The sequence below is a fragment of the Arachis hypogaea genome, chromosome 15 (genome assembly GCF_003086295.3).
Source record: "Arachis hypogaea cultivar Tifrunner chromosome 15, arahy.Tifrunner.gnm2.J5K5, whole genome shotgun sequence".
Taxonomy (NCBI): domain Eukaryota; kingdom Viridiplantae; phylum Streptophyta; class Magnoliopsida; order Fabales; family Fabaceae; genus Arachis; species Arachis hypogaea.
This window is the reverse complement of record NC_092050.1, coordinates 41,278,509-41,292,639: the sequence shown is the minus strand read 5'-3', so window position 1 is coordinate 41,292,639 and position 14,131 is coordinate 41,278,509. Positions and strand designations below refer to the sequence as shown.

General features: G+C 38.1%; 2 non-coding genes across 2 annotated transcripts; one reads left to right on the top strand and one right to left on the bottom strand.

The window, feature by feature from the left end:
* The first annotated feature begins 3,578 nt into the window (after positions 1–3,578).
* Positions 3,579–3,682, top strand: LOC112753644 (small nucleolar RNA R71). Its single transcript, XR_003178019.1, has one exon. It is a non-coding gene; the product is annotated as a small nucleolar RNA R71 (small nucleolar RNA).
* A 10,341-nt stretch (positions 3,683–14,023) lies between these two features.
* Positions 14,024–14,131, bottom strand: LOC112753744 (small nucleolar RNA R71). The gene has a single exon (XR_003178114.1). It is a non-coding gene; the product is annotated as a small nucleolar RNA R71 (small nucleolar RNA).

The window sequence follows — 14,131 nt, the reverse complement described above, 5'->3', positions numbered from 1 at the left end:
ATGTATGTTTTTCAGGCCAAGAGTTTTCATGATTGCTTTGGGACTGAAGTCAACTTCCACCCCTCTCACATAGCTTTTGTATGTGGGGTTCTTGGTTTGATCCTCCCTTACTGCATTTGCATAAAATTCCTTCACCAAGTTGATGTTGATTCTAGTGATTGGCTTAGTTAGGAGCTCCCACTTCCTCTTTTTGATCTTTTCCCAAACACCTGGGAACTCATCCTTTTCAAGTTCAAAGGGGACCTCAGCTAGTACCGTTTTAGGTCTCATCCATTCGGCTTGAATCTCATGGAACACTGATCTGTATCTCCATGCATCGAATCCCCTGTTTTCCTCCATTGGCTGCTTGTCTTTTCTTCTTTTGTGGCTAGATGAAGCTGCCATTTTGGTAAGTGACAACTAAAGTTGACACGGTGAAGCAAGAAGTGTTGTTGGAGGTGTGGTGAGATTGTTTTCGGCAAGAGATGGTTATGCTATGATGAAGGAAAAAAATGTATGAAGGAGGATTGATGGTGTGGGACTCGTTCCCCAAGTGGTTCTTTATAGTGCCCATGAGTGAAAAATGAACGGCTAGGGTGGTTTGTGAAGGGTGGCTTGATGGTAAATATATGAATTGTAGATAAGGACGATTGGCTTTTCATTTTCTTGGAAGTATTCTGGATGCATTAGGTTGTACATGTAGCTTTCTTTTCTTGCAGAACTTCCTTTTCCCATGTGTTAGTTTCAAAGATTTATGAATTTTCTTTTTGACCAAGCACGTACCTCCCTTTGTCTTTTTCCTCCATTTTTGTCTTTTCTTTTGTACCTGCACAAACAAACAAAATTGCTATCATTTTTCGGTCCATGTGAATTATGAATAGTATTTGCACATGTAAATCAATGCTTGTCTTTATGAGCTTATAGCCGTGACATTCTACATGTATGCACACTTATTATTTGGACACCAAACTTAGTTTTTGGTTAAGTCTCCTGATGACATGACATCCACATTGGTTGTCCTTAATGAGTGTGCATATTTCTAATAAATCATAGTCACCTTGGCTCTTTGATTCTAAACAAAGTGACTACCCTAAGTAATTGAAACTAAAGCATTAAAACATATGAATGGTATACTTGTCATGAATTTTGAAATCCAGAGGAACTTCTTGCTTTTCATAAACTGTGTTCAAAAAGAACACCAAACTTAATGTTTGGTTGTGCACCTTGAATGAAAGATGGAATTCAATTTGAGTAAGATTTGGGAGTGCCATCAGGCACACCAAACTTAGAGACCAATTGTAATTTACATGCACGGTTTAGTGCACTTAATCAATAGTTGTCCTGAGGATTCAAGTTCATGCATAAGAAACCAAACTTTATTAGATGTAAAGCAAAGCACTAAAGATTAAGGATACTAAAAACATGGGTTGCCTCCCATGAAGCGCTTCTTTAACGTCACTAGCTTGACGGTTGTCCCTTGTTAGGGTGGATTGTAGTGCTTGACGTCCTCTCCTCTCACTATGAAGACGTCCCCTCTTGATTCATTCATGACCTCTAAATGTTCCAAAGAAAGAACTTTCTTGATTGTGAACACTTGAGGGAGCTGAGAAGGAATGGTCTTGAGGCCAGGTGGGATTGGCAGATAATGACTTGAGATCACTTTATCTCCTGGAGAAAAACCTTCAGTGGGAATTTTCTTGTTTCTCCATCCTCTTGGCAATCTCCCTATCACTCTTCCCTTTCTCTTGAGGATTTCTTCATTGACCTTTATGTCAGGAGGATCCTTCTGATCTGTTTCCACTGATTCTTGTGGCTCTAACTCTTGCAACTCTTGTTTGCCTTCCAATGACTGTTTTAGAGTCTCAGCTGCTGGATTACTTTCCTCCAAACATGGATGGCTACTATCATCTTTGGGCTTTTCAGATTCTGGTTCAGGCTCAGATGCAGGTTTGAAGACTTTGAAAATGAGCTGTTCATCATGTATTCTCAGAATTAGTTCTCCTTGTTCTACATCTATGAGCGCTCTAGTAGTGGCTAGAAATGGTCTGCCCAGAATGATAGGGTGTAAATAGCTTTCCTCCATGTCCACAATGACAAAGTCTGTGGGGAAATAATAATCTCCTACTTTCACCAGCACATTTTCAACTACCCCTTCAGCTTGCTTCTGAGTTTTGTCAGCCAGTTGTATGATTACATCAGTGGATCTCACCTCGTTCAGTTGTAGCCTCTTCATAAGAGTTAGAGGCATCACATTTATGCTAGCTCCTAGATCACAGAATCCTCTGTCAATTTTTGTTTCCCCTATGATGCAAGGGATATGAAAACTTCCTGGGTCCGTTTTCTTAGAGAGTGTGTCTTTCTTGATGAGAGCACTGCATTCTTTGTTCATTGTTACCGTTTGTCCTCCCTTCAAAACTCTTTTCTTGCTTAACAATTCCTTTAAATACTTGATGTGTGTGGGCATTTGATGAAGAATCTCAAGAAAGGGAACATTGACATGCAGAGAATTAAATGTCTCTAGAAACCTTGAATAGGTTTTCCTTTTTTCACCTCCTCCTAACCTCTCAGGAAATGGTGCTTTTGGTTGGTATACCTCCATCATGCCTTTTTGCAGATCCTTGGCTTGCTCAGTTCCACTTTCCTGCTTAACTTCTTCCACATCTTCTTTCAAGATTTCTGGTTCCTGCTGTGAGGACCTGATTCCTTCTTCTTCTGAGGCTTCCTTCAATATGGTGATGGCCTTGCACTCTTCCCATCTTACTCTCTTTTGTTCCCCTTTAGGATTCTTTTCTGTGTCACTAGGGAACACTGCAGTTGATTTGGGTGCCTGTTGAGATAGCTCTCCTACTTGAGATTCCAACCTTTTGAGTTTTTCACCATGGTTTCTTAAGGTAGTTCTCACATCATCCCTGAAGCTCTTCAATTCAATTATGTCTTGGCTCATGGTTGCCATCATTCCTTCCATCCGGTTTAATTGATCTTGAAATTGTTGGTTCGGATTAGGTTGGATATGTTGATTATTTTGGCCATGATATGATGATTGGGGGTAAGTGTTTTGTGTGGCTTGGTATGATTTTTGGTTGGAGTTTTGGTATGTGGAGTTGTTTTGTTGGTTGTGGTTGTAAGGTTTGTGGTTTTGTGGTTGGGTTTGTTGGTTTCCCCACCCAAAGTTTGGGTGGTTTCTCCAGCCTGGGTTGTAAGTGTTGGAGTGTGGATCATATGATTGCCTTTGTTGGTTTCCCACATAGTTAACCTCATCCCAATCACCTCCTTCAATGCCTACTTCCTCTTGATCTTGTGTGTGTATTGCAGCCACTTGCTTTGTTTCTAATTGCCTGGTAAGCTCTGCTAGTTGCTTGGCAAACACCTTGTTTTGGGCTAGAATTGTATCAACATGGTTCAGCTCCATGACTCCCTTAGTGTTGTGCCTTTCTGATGCATAGTAGTACTCATTCTCAGCCACTGTCTCGATCACTTCAATGGCTTCTTCCACGGTCTTTTTCTTGTTCAATGAACCTCCTGATGAATGGTCTACAGCCTTCCTTGATTCATAAGAGAGCCCATCATAGAAGATGTGCAGTTGCACCCAATCATGGAACATGTTTGGTGGGCATTTCCTTGTCAAGTCCTTGAATCTCTCCCATGCCTCGTAGAGAGTTTCACCATCTTGTTGTCTAAAAGTCTGGACCTCAGATCGAAGCCTATTGACCTTTTGTGGAGGGTAGAAACGTGCCAGAAACTTGCCTTCCACCTCATCCCATGTGGTTAGACTCCCCCTTGGGAATGATTCCAGCCACTTAGCTGCCTTGTCCCTAAGTGAAAATGGGAACAAAAGCAGTTTATAGGCATCTTCCTGGACTCCATTGGACTTCACAGTGTCACAAATTCTCAGGAATTTTGTGAGATGTTGGTTTGGGTCTTCATTAGCACTTCCTCCAAAGGAACAATGATTTTCCACCAATGATATTAGCTGTGGCTTGAGCTCAAAATTGTTGGCCTGAATGGGTGGTTTTTGGATGCTACTACCACAATTCCCAGAGGTTGGGTTTATGTATGAACTAAGAACCCTCCTCTCAGGAATGGCATTGTTTCCATCAGCTCTCTCATGGTTGTGAACTTCTCTATCCATGTTGAGATCTAGAGCTTCCTCAAAATTGTCCTCAGATTCTCCTTCAGATTCCTCTTCTCCCACTACTCTCTTCCCTCTTGCTTCCCTTCTAAGTCTATGAAGGGTCCTTTCCGGTTCGGTATATGGAGGAGTTGATGTCTCTCCTCTCCTACCTGTCATACAAGAACACAGCTCAAACACAAACAAGTGAAATACTCTTGGTTAATGGAAGAGTATGGTTAGATCAATTGAGGAATTAAATCAAACAGTTAGTGAGTCAGTGAGTTAGTTGCATGGATTTAAAGGCATAAAGAAGGAAAGCATGTAACCAAGTGCAGAAATTAAAATTCAACAAGTATCTAGAACAGAATTAATCAAAGCAAGAGAAAATTGCTCAATCTAGTTAGCTTCCAATTTGAGAATTGTCAATCGAAAACCAATCCCCGGCAACGGCGCCATAAACTTGATGCGCATAAACTAGTTATGCTACGATTAGGAAATTGCACGATCGGCAAAATTCCTTCCGGCAAGTGCACCGGTTATCGTCGTCAAGTAAAAACTCACAATAGAGTGAGGTCGAATCCCACAAGGATTGGTTGAGTGAGCAATTCGGATTAGAAGTTTGTTCTAGTTGAGCGGAATCAAGGTTTGAGATGAGAATTGCGGAATGTAAAATTGGCGGGAAAAGTAAATGACAAGAAAATTAAATGGCTGAATCTTAAATTGCATGAATTAAAGAACAGAATGTAAATTGCTGAAATTAAAAGGGAATGGGGATGATTGCAAGAATTGAATTGCGGAATATAAAGAGAAAGTGGAAATCAGAAATGGGGAATTCATTGGGTTTAGGAGATATTGAAATCTCCGAATCAAAACATGTAAATCTCTTCCTCAACCAATGCATTCATTGAATTTTTCTTGGCAATCTTATATGATTGGATCCCAATTCCTTGGCTCACCAATGCTCTCTAAAAACAAACAAATTCCCAATCCCTTGGTTTAAATGTTCATAAGAAGAGATGATGCTTGATCACTGATTATACCACACAATTTCATGAACCACAATTTGGTAGGATTACATGTCACAATATCCATCCAAACCCCAATCCAATCCACTGTGAGAAAGCTTCTCTAGCATGAATCCTCCATTCCTTTCCCAAGGCTCCGAAGGATTCCAAGTATGAGTAGTCTCTTTCCCAAGACAACTACTCAATGGAATTAGATCGAGAAGCTTTCTAACAAAATTCAAGAGAAAAGATTGAAGAAGAAGATAAACTATTATTGATTCATTGAATTACAATAGAGCTCCCTAACCCAATGAAAGGGGGTTTAGTGAATCATAGCTCTGAATTCAATTACAAAGAAAAGGAAACTAGCTAAAAGTGAAAGTAAAATAAAAATCCTCTCTAACTTAACTTCTATCCTATTTATACACTTTCTATATTGAGCTTCAGTTGTGCTTCTTGGGCTTTGAGGCCTCTCCTTACTTTCCTTTTGCCTTGGGTTTATGATCCATAATCTTGATGAGGTTGTTGATCCAGATCCTGTAACATTTATTGAGCCAACTTAGTGATAATCAAATAATGACACATGACTCAATAAATTGAGATTTCAAACTCATCAATCCTTCAGGCCCAATCCCATAAACCATGATATTCAATTGGGTTTCATACCAAAGTAAGTTTAAGTTAATACTTGTGCTCAAAGACTAACTTAAATCACAATATTTTTGGCCCAGAAACCCTTTTCAAGAGTGGCGTTTAAGTTGTAGTTTAAGCTTAAACTGCAACTTAAACGCCAGACACTTCCAGTGAGGCCATTTGTAGAAGCACGTTTAAGCTTCAGTTAAGGTTAAACTGAAGCTTAAACGTGGAAATGGAAGAAGGTAGCCCTGGAGAGTAATGTAGTCGAACACGTTTAACCTCCAGTTTAAGGTTAAACTGGAGGTTAAACGTGGAAAAGGAATGAGGCATCCTGGAGGTCGAACACGTTTAACCTCCAGTTTGAGGTCAAACTGGAGGTTAAACGTGGAAAGGGGTGTAGGCATACTGGAGGTCGAACACGTTTAACCTCCAGTTTGAGGTCAAACTGGAGGTTAAACGTGGAAGCTTGGAATGGTGGCCCTGGAGGTGTCGAACACGTTTAACCTCCAGTTTGGGGTCAAACTGGAGGTTAAACGTGGAGATGGAGAGAGCAACCCTGGAGTGAAAAAACTATCGAACACGTTTAAGCTCCAGTTTGAGTCAAACTGGAGCTTAAACGTGGAATGGCCCCTGGTACTCTTCCTGGTTCTGGCGTTTAACCTCCAGTTTGAGGTCAAACTGGAGGTTAAACGTGGAACTCCTCCCTGGGTGGCATACTCATTCTGGCGTTTAACCTCCAGTTTGAGGTCAAACTGGAGGTTAAACGTGGAATGCTCCTTAAGTGAGGCTTTTCATTCTGGCGTTTAACCTCCAGTTTGAGGTCAAACTGGAGGTTAAACTTCAATCCCAGCATTTCTTATCCTTCATGATTTTGACGTTTAAGCTCCAGTTTAGGCTTAAACTGGAACTTAAACTCCACATGTGATATACAAGCTTCCTTTATTGATTTTGTTGCTTCCTTGCTTAGCCTCTTCTTCCCTGAAATCATCCAAACAATTGCATCAAAGTCTTGCAAAATTTCATGAGAAATCTTTCATTCATAGCATTTAAGTAATATAACTAAAACTCATGGAATTTGCATCAAAAATCATATTGTTTGGATGGTTCATTACTTTGTTCTTCATTTAACCATTTTTGGTTACTTTAAGCTCAAGAAAATGCATAAAACAACTAAAACTAACAGAAAAATGCTAGTGAAACTAGCCTATGATGCCTTGGCATCAAACCCAAGAGAATATACTCCGGTTGTCGTCCAATGACTACGTTGAACATTATGTAGACCGCTTTGTGGTTGTCAGGCACGCGATCTTGGCTAAGCGAGTAACAAAGATTGGGTGATTGTCACGAGTCACCCCTTCATTCTGACTTAACTGAATTAAGTACGAGAGTATATCTTGGAGAAGAAGTAGGCGTGAATTGAAAGGAAAACAGTAGTAATTGCATTAATTCATGAAGAACAGCAGAGCTCCACACCTTAATCTATGGGGTGTAGAAACTCCACCGTAGAAAATACATAAATGAAAGGTCTGGGCATAGCCATGAGGAAAGCCTCCAAATGTGTATAATAGCATAAGATTAACAAAAAGACCTCAAATAAATCTCTAAAAGTAGTTTTTATACTAAACTAGTAACCTAGAGTTACAGAAAATGAGTAACTAAGTGCAGATAGTGCAGAAATCCACTTTCGGGGCCTACTTGGTGTGTGCTTGGGCTGAGCATTGAAGCTTCCACGTGCATAGGCTGTTCCTGGAGTTAAACACCAGTTTTGGTGCCAGTTTGGGCGTTTAACTCCAATTCTGGTGCTAGTTTGGGCGTTTTACGCCAAGATGTTGTAGACTGACTTTGAATGCCAGTTTGGGCCATCAAAACTCGAGAAAAATATGGACTATTATATATTTCTGGAAAGCCCAGGATGTCTACTTTCCAAAGAAATTGAGATCGTGCCAATTGGGCTTCTGTAGCTCCAAAATATCTATTTCGAATGCAGCAGGGTCAGAATCCAACAGCATCTACAGTCCTTTTTCAGCCTCTGAATCAGATTTTTGCTCAGGTCCCTCAATTTCAGCCAGAAAATACCTGAAATCACAGAAAAACACACAAACTCATAGTAAAGTCTAGAAATGTAATTTTTGAATAAAAACTAATAAAAATATAATAAAAAGTAACTAAAACATACTAAAAACTATGTAAAAACAATGCTAAAAAGGGTATAAATTATCTGCTCATCACAACACCAAACTTAAATTGTTGCTTGTCCTCAAGAAACTAAAAACAAAATAGGATAAAAATAAGAGAATATACAATGAATTCCAAACTTATCAATGAACTTAGTTCTAATTAGATGAGCGGGGCTAGTAGCCTTTTTGCTTATGAACAGTTTTGGCATCTCACTTTATCCTTTGAAGTTCAGAATGATTGGCATCCATAGGAACTTAGAATTCAGATAGTGTTATTGATTCTCCTATTTCTGTATGTTGATTCTTGAACACAGCTACTTTATGAGTCTTGGCCGTGACCTTAAGCATTTTATTTTCTAGTATTACCACCGGATACATAAATGCCATAGACACATAACTGGGTGAACCTTTTCAAATTGTGACTCAGCTTTGTTAGAGTCCCCAGTTAGAGGTGTCTAGAGCTCTTAAGCACACTCTTTTTACTTTGGACCACGACTTTAACTACTCAGTCTCAAGCTTTTCACTTAACACCTTCACGCCACAAGCATATGGTTAGGGACAGCTTGGTTTAGCCGCTTAGGCCAGGATCAAAGCCTTGGATCCTTTTACCCTTGCCTTTTGGTTTAAAGGGCTATTGGCTTTTTCTGCTTACTTTTTCTTTTTCTTTCTTTTTTCTTTATTTTTTTCTTTTTTTCGCAAGCTTTGTCTATTCACTGCTTTTTCTTGCTTCAAGAATCAATTTAATGATTTTTTAGATTATCAATAACATTTTTCCTTTTTCATTATTCTTTCAAGAGCCAACAAATTTAACATTCATAAATAACAATTTCAAAAATATGCACTGTTCAAGCATTCATTCAGAAAACAAAAGGTATTTCCACCACATCAAAATAATTAAACTAATTTCAAGATAGAATTCGAAATCATGTACTTCTTGTTCTTTTGCAATTAAAAACATTTTTCATTTAAGAAAGGTGAAGGATTCATAGGACATTCATAGCTTTAAGACATAGACACTAAGACACTAATGATCATGTAATAAAGACCCAAACATAGACAAAACATAAAGCATAATTTTCGAAAAACAGAAAAATAAGAACAAGAAAATTAAAGAACGGGTCCACCTTAGTGATGGCGACTAGTTCTTCCTCTTGAAGATCTTATGGAGTGCTTGAGCTCCTCAATGTCTCTTCCTTGCCTTTGTTGCTCCTCCCTCATGGCTCTTTGGTCTTCTTTAATTTCATGGAGGAGGATGGAATGCTCTTGGTGCTCCACCCTTAGTTGTCCCATATTGGAACTTAATTCTCTTAGGGAGGTATTGATTTGCTCCCAATAGTTTTGTGGAGGAAAGTGCATCCCTTGAGGCATCTCAGGGATTTCATGATGAGGAACTTCCTCATGCTCTTGTGGAGGGCCATGAGTGGGCTCTCTTGTTTGCTCCATCTTCTTCTTAGTGATGGGCTTGTCTCCTTCAATGAGGATGTCTTCCTCTATGACAATTCCAGCAGAATTACATAGGGTACAAATGAGATGAGGGAAGGCTAACCTTGCCAAAGTGTAGGGCTTGTCTGCCACCTTATAGAGTTCTAGGGATATGATCTCATGAACTTCTACTTCCCCTCCATTCATGATGCTATGGATCATGATAGCCCAATCTATTGTAACTTCAGACCGGGTTGCTAGAAGGAATGATAGAGCGTTGGATGAACTCCAACCATCCCCTAGCTACAGGTTTGAGGTCAAGCCTTCTTAGTTGAACCGGCTTGCCTCAAGAGTCTCTCTTCCATTGAGCTCCTTCCACACAAATGTCCCTAAGGACTTGGTCCAACCTTTGATCAAAGTTGACCCTTCTAGTGAAAGGGTGAGGATCTCCTTGCATCATTGGCAAGTTGAATGCTAACCTCACATTTTCTGGACTAAAATCCAAGTATTTCCCCCGAACCATTGTGAGCCAATTCTTTAGGTTCGGGTTCACACTTTGGTTAAGGTTCTTAGTGACTGATGAGCGGATAATTTATACGCTTTTTGGCATTGTTTTAGTATGTTTTTAGTAGAATCTAGTTACTTTTAGGGATGTTTTCATTAGTTTTTATGTTAAATTCACATTTCTGGACTTTACTATGAGTTTGTGTGATTTTCTGTGATTTCAGGTATTTTCTGGCTGAAATTGAGGGACTTGAGCAAAAATCAGATTCAGAGGTTGAAGAAGGACTGCTGATGCTGTGGATTCTGACCTCCCTGCACTCAAAGTGGATTTTCTGGAGCTACAGAACTCAAAATGGTGCGCTTGCAATTGCGTTGAAAAGTAGACATCCAGGGCTTTTCAGCAATATATAATAGTCCATACTTTGGCCGAGTTTAGACGACGTAAAAGGGCGTTGAACACCAGTTCTACGCTGCTATCTGGAATTAAACGCCAGAAACACTTCACAAGCCAGAGTTGAACGCCAGAAATATGTTACAAACTGGCGTTCAACTCCAAGATTGACCTCTACACGTGTAACATTCAAGCTCAGCCCAAGCACACACCAAGTGGGCCCCGGAAGTGGATTTATGCATCAATTACTTACTTTTGTAAACCCTAGTAACAAGTTTAGTATAAATAGGACTTTTTACTATTGTATTAGGATCTTTGATCAGTTTTATGCTATCTTAGACTTTCATGGGGGCTGGCCATTCGGCCATGCCTGAACCATTATCACTTATGTATTTTCATACGGTAGAGTTTCTGCACTCCATAGATTAAGGTGTGGAGCTCTGCTGTTCCTCAAAGATTAATGCAAAGTACTACTGTTTTTCTAATCAATTCAATTTATTCCGCTTCTAAGATATTCATTCGCACTTCAACCTGAATGTGATGAACGTGACAATCATCATCATTCCCTATGAACGCGTGCCTGATAACCACTTCTGTTCTACCTTAGATTGAATGAGTATCTCTTGGATCTCTTAATCAGAATCTTCGTGATATAAGCTAGATTGATGGCGGCATTCATAAGAGTCCGGAAAGTCTAAACCTTTTCTGTGGTATTCCGAGTAGGACTCTGGGATTGAATGACTGTGATGAACTTCAAACTCGCGAGTGCTGGGCGTAGTGACAGACACAAAAGGAGGGTGAATCCTATTCCAGTATGATCGAGAACCTCAGATGATTAGCCGTGTTGTGACAGAGCATTTGGACCATTTTCACAAGAGGATGGGATGCAACCATTGACAAGGGTGATGCCTCTAGACGATTAGCCATGCAATGACAGCGCATCGGACCATTTTTCAGAGAGGATAAAAAGTAGCCATTGACAACGGTGATGTCCTTACATAAAGCCAGCCATGGAAAGGAGTAAGATTAATTGGATGAAGACAGCAGGAAAGCAGAGGTTCAGAGGAACGAATGCATCTCTATACGCTTATCTGAAATTCTAACCAATGAATTACATAAGTATTTCTATCTTTATTTTCTATCTATTTATTATTTATGTTCAAAAACTCCATAACTATTTTATATCCGCCTGACTGAGATTTACAAGGTGACCATAGCTTGCTTCATACCAACAATCTCCGTGGGATCGACCCTTACTCACGTAAGGTTTATTACTTGGATGACCCAGTGCACTTGCTGGTTAGTTGTATCGAAGTTGTGAATGAAAAACGATTTATTAAGACATGCGTACAGAGTTTCTGGCGCCGTTGCCTGAGATCACAATTTCGTGCACCAAGTTTTTGGCGCCGTTGCCGGGGATTGTTCGAGTTTGGACAACTGACGGTTCATCTTGTTGCTCAGATTAGGTAATTTTCTTTTTGTTTTATTTTCAAAAAGTTTTCAAAAATCATTCAAAAAAAATTTCTCCTTTATTTTCGAAAAAAAAATAATAAATCTTTTCAAAAATATATTTTTCTTCAGAATTTTTAAGAATGAATTCTAGAGTTTCATGAAGCATGTTGAAGCCTGGCTGACTGTAAAGCCATGTCTAATTCTTTTGGATAGGGGCTTCCAACCATCAGCATAGAGGCAAGTTAATTGGAATGTCAGCCCTGGCATGTCTGAGTTACATACTAAAGCTTGGCTGGGTATTAAGCCATGCCTAACCCTCAGATTGGAGCTTTAGAATAAGAGTGCAAGATTCCTGGAATTCATATAAAAAATTTTGGAATCCTTATTTTTCTTTTTCAAATGATTTTCGAAAAATATAAAATAAAAATACAAAAAAAATAATAAAAAAATCATAAAAATCAAAAATATTTCATGTTTCTTGTTTGAGTCTTGAGTCAAGTTGAAAGTTTGGTGTCAATTGCATATTCATCTTGCATTTTTCGAAAAATTCATGCATTCATAGTGTTCTTCATGATCTTCAAGTTGTTCTTGGTAAGTCTTCTTGTTTGATCTTGATGTTTTCATGTTTTGTGTCTTTTCTTGTTTTTCATATGCATTCTTGCATTCATAGAGTCTATACATGAAAAATTTTTAAGTTTGGTGTCTTGCATGTTTTCTTTGCATTAAAAATTTTTCAAAAATAAGTTCTTGATGTTCATCTTGACATTCATAGCATTCTTGCATGCATTCATTGTTTTTATCTAAAAATTTTCATGCATTGCATCATTTTCATGTTTTTCTCTCTCATCATAAAAATTCAAAAAATCAAAAAAATATCTTCCCCTTTTTCTCTCTTAAAATTTCGAAAATTAGATTTGACTTTTTCAAAAATTTTTAAAATCTAGTTGTTTTTATGAGTCAAATCAAATTTTCAATTTAAAAATCTTATCTTTTTCAAAATCTTTTTCAAAAATCAAATCTTTTTCATTTTTCTTATCTATTTTCAAAAATTTCAAAAAAAATATTTTTCAAAAATATTTTTCTTAATTTTACATCATATTTTCGAAAATAACATCATCAATTAATGTTTTGATTCAAAAATTTCAAGTTTGTTACTTGCTTGTTAAGAAAGATTCAAACTTTGAGTTCTAGAATCATATTTTGTGATTTCTTGTGAATCAAGTCATTAATTGTGATTTTAAAAATCAAATCTTTTTCAAAACTAATTTCAATCATATCTTTTCAAAAATATCTTTCTATCTTATCTTTTTCAAAATCATATCTTTTTCAAAAATTTGATTTTAAAATATCTTTCCTAACTTCTTAGCTTCTTATCTTTTCAAAATTGATTTTCAAATTTGTTTCAACTAACTAACTAACTTTTTGTTTGTTTCTTATCTTTTTTAAAACTACCTAACTAACTCCCTCTCTCTCTAATTTTCGAAAATATCTTCCCTCTTTTTCAGAATTTCTTTTTAATTAACTAATTATTTTAATTTTTGATTTTAATTCTCGAAAATTACTAAGCTTTTTCAAAAACTATTTTCGACAATCACTAACTCTTTTTCAAAAATTATTTTCGAAAATTCTCTCTCTCTCTTATCTCCGTCTATTTATTTATTCATCTACTAACACTTCATCTCACCCAAATTCGAACCCCCTCTTCCATCTGTGTTCGAATTTTTTCTTCTTCTTTTCTTCTACTCACACAGGGACCCTATACTGTGGTAAAAAGGACCCCTATTATTATTATTTTTCTGTCCCTCTTTTTCATATGAGCAGGAGCAAGGACAAGAACATTCTTTTTGAAGCAGATCCAGAGCCTGAAAGGACTCTGAAGAGGAAACTAAGAAAAGCTAAATTACAACAATCCAGCAAGCACCTTTCAGAAATTTTCGAACAAGAAGAGGAGATGGCAGCCGAAAATAATAATAAGGCAAGGAGGATGCTTGGTGACTTTACTGCACCTAATTCCAATTTACATGGAAGAAGCATCTCCATTCCTGCCATTGGAGCAAACAATTTTGAGCTTAAACCTCAATTAGTTTCTCTGATGCAGCAGAACTGCAAGTTTCATGGACTTCCATCTGAAGATCCTTTTCAGTTCTTAACTGAATTCTTGCAGATATGTGATAATGTTAAGACTAATGGAGTAGATCCTGAAGTCTACAGGCTCATGCTTTTCCCTTTTGTTGTAAGAGACAGAGCTAGAGTATGGTTGGACTATCAACCTAAGGATAGCCTGAACTCTTGGGATAAGCTGGTCAAGGCTTTCTTAGCCAAGTTCTTTTCTCCTAAAAAGCTGAGTAAGCTTAGAGTGGATGTTCAGACCTTCAGACAGAAAGAAGGTGAATCCCTCTATGAAGCTTGGGAGAGATACAAAGAACTTACCAAAAAGTGTCCTTCTGACATGCTT